The sequence below is a fragment of the Nerophis ophidion genome, linkage group LG24 (assembly GCF_033978795.1).
Source record: "Nerophis ophidion isolate RoL-2023_Sa linkage group LG24, RoL_Noph_v1.0, whole genome shotgun sequence".
Lineage (NCBI taxonomy): Eukaryota > Metazoa > Chordata > Actinopteri > Syngnathiformes > Syngnathidae > Nerophis > Nerophis ophidion.
Window position 1 is genome coordinate 16628103 of NC_084634.1, and position 2500 is coordinate 16630602.

Sequence of the window (2500 nt, forward strand, 5' to 3'; positions counted from 1 at the left end):
TTGCCGACAATAGTCGTGACGTCGTCACTCGTGTTTCTCCGGCCGGAAGTAGCTCACTCGCAAAAAATATCGCCAGTGATAACATGTAAAGTGTGAGGACATTTCTTCTTATTCATGTTAAAAACGTGAATGCCTTGCTCATTTTGTTTTTATGGCTGTAAATCTGTGATAAGCGAGCATTTAAAGCAGAGGCATGACGTTGGACATTTGTAGGGAGGATGCGGACACGATAAAAGCGTTAGCTTATGCCTTGCTAGATAGCTAACAAGAGTGACACAAAGTTGTGTGAAAATGAACTTTAACTATCATCCTAGCCAAAGTCAATCAGCTAAACTTTGTCTACCTCAACTCGGGTACGTTTTAAAGCGGGGTCAATTTGCAATGCCAGGAAAAAAGGCACTTTAACAAACGCGAACCACGCATGTGCACGCACACACACACACACACACGTGCGGAGGTATCATAAGATTAAACATATCTATTTTAATAATTTTACAAAGATATCATTCTACACATTGAGTCTATTGCCAACTGCCAATAGTTAATCAATAGTCAATATACCAGTGTGCAGCTTTTTAAACGTCATCATTGTCACCGACGTCCCACTGGGTGTGAGTTTTCCTTGCCCTTATGTGGGCCTACCAAGGATGTCGTTGTGGTTTGTGTTGTGGTTTTGTGCAGCCTTTTGAGACACTAGTGATTTAGGGCTATATAAATAATCATTGATTGATTGATTGATTGACAAAATGATTTTCTTTTTGAGGAAGTTAGATTTTGTTCTGTTCGTTTTCATTGCTGCTATTGCAACAATTTTTTTCCAAACATAAATAAGGTTTATTGGTTTTTTTTTAGCACTTCGCCTTTTTTTTTTAATTCAACAATTTATTAGTCATTTTAGGTTTTGTGACAGCTGAATGAGCAAAACAGATACAGCGTAAATAAATATTTATGAAAAATGTGTCATCTTTGTTGTTCGTAAGCACATACCTAAAATAACTTAGCTGCATTTAGAAGTTATGGAAAAATGACTGTGGTACAAACTGTGGTACGCGGGCTCCATCTGATGGTACACCAAATAATTACTCGATTAAAATTAATTTTCTCATATTCAAAAACAGTCTTACTGTTCAATAGCGGTGATATTTGGTGTGCCAAGTGTTTTTTGAGGTGCTCCTTTGAGAAGCACCGGTCTATATCTTGCAACACGACTTTACACTGTCCCCAAAGGTGTCAAACTCATTTTATTGAGGGCCACATCGCAGTTATGTCCGCGCTTATAACAGTGAATGATCTATAAATATAAAAGATTCGCCTCGTGATAGTTACACAATTGCCTACAGTCAGCATTTGATAATAATGTATTAATACATATTTTTTACGCACACAAAACAAAATCTGTGGATTTTGCATTATAAAAAGGGCAGTTGCCAAAATGTTAACATAAAATTTGTAAAAAAAACAAAAAAAAACTGTGAATAATCTATAAATATAAAGGATTTTCCTCAGGATAGTTACACAATTGCCTACAGTAAGCATTTGATAATAATATATGCATCTATATAAAAATAATGTACATGCACAAAAAAAATCTGATTTCGCATTCGAAAAGGGCAGCACAGTTGGCAAAATGTTATTGTAAAATTAGTAAAATACAAATAAAAATTGTAAAAAAAAAGCAGTGAGTAATCTAAAAAAAAAAAAATGATTCGCCTCATTATAATTACACAATTCCATCCATCCATTTTCTACCGCCAAGTATATATATATATATATATATATATATATATTTTTTTTTTTTATATATATATAAATATATATGTATTTTTTTTTTAATAAAAAGGTTAGCACAGTTGCCAAAATTTATTGTGAAGGTAACCGTGGTTTTAACAGCATATTACAGTAAACAGGAAAAAAAAATGGTACCACTAAATGTTATGATAAAGACATTTTAGCACGTTTTTTTTGCGTAAAATCTACAGTTGTTGTTTTTCCAATGTATTATTGTAGATAGGGTAACCGTACCTCTTTTTTTATTTTTTGGCTGGCTATTGTACTGTAAAATCCATTGTCATCTACCTAGTGTGCACTTTGATGGATAATTAAATAGCTAAATCATAGGTCAAGAGACTTTTAAAATGAAAAAAAAAAGGCTAAAGACACATCTTTTTAATCAGGCTTTCTACTGCTCATGTTAAACTCTTCAGTTTTTTCTTTGTTTGTGGTAATTTTTATCAACTTAATAATTTATTATTTATATTTTATATTTGCATATATTTTATCATATGTTTTATATGGCATTCATTTTAAAGGTGGCGTTTTTCCTCAAATCCTCAGTGACATGTTTTTGTTTTTCCGTTGTTATTGTCAGTAGTGCTGTGTGAGTGTGCAGGTAATAAGAATGATAGTAATAATGATGATACTAGATTTTATTTGTATTGCACTTTACATTTGAACAACAAATCTCAAAGTACTACAGAGTGAAAATATAAAAAGCATTAAA

General features: G+C 32.4%; 1 protein-coding gene across 1 annotated transcript in view; it reads left to right on the forward strand.

Annotated features, from left to right (window-relative positions):
- Window positions 1-2500, forward strand: part of sptlc2b (serine palmitoyltransferase, long chain base subunit 2b) — a 69430-nt gene that overhangs the window by 65622 nt on the left and 1308 nt on the right. The gene's annotated exons all lie outside the window — the stretch shown is intronic.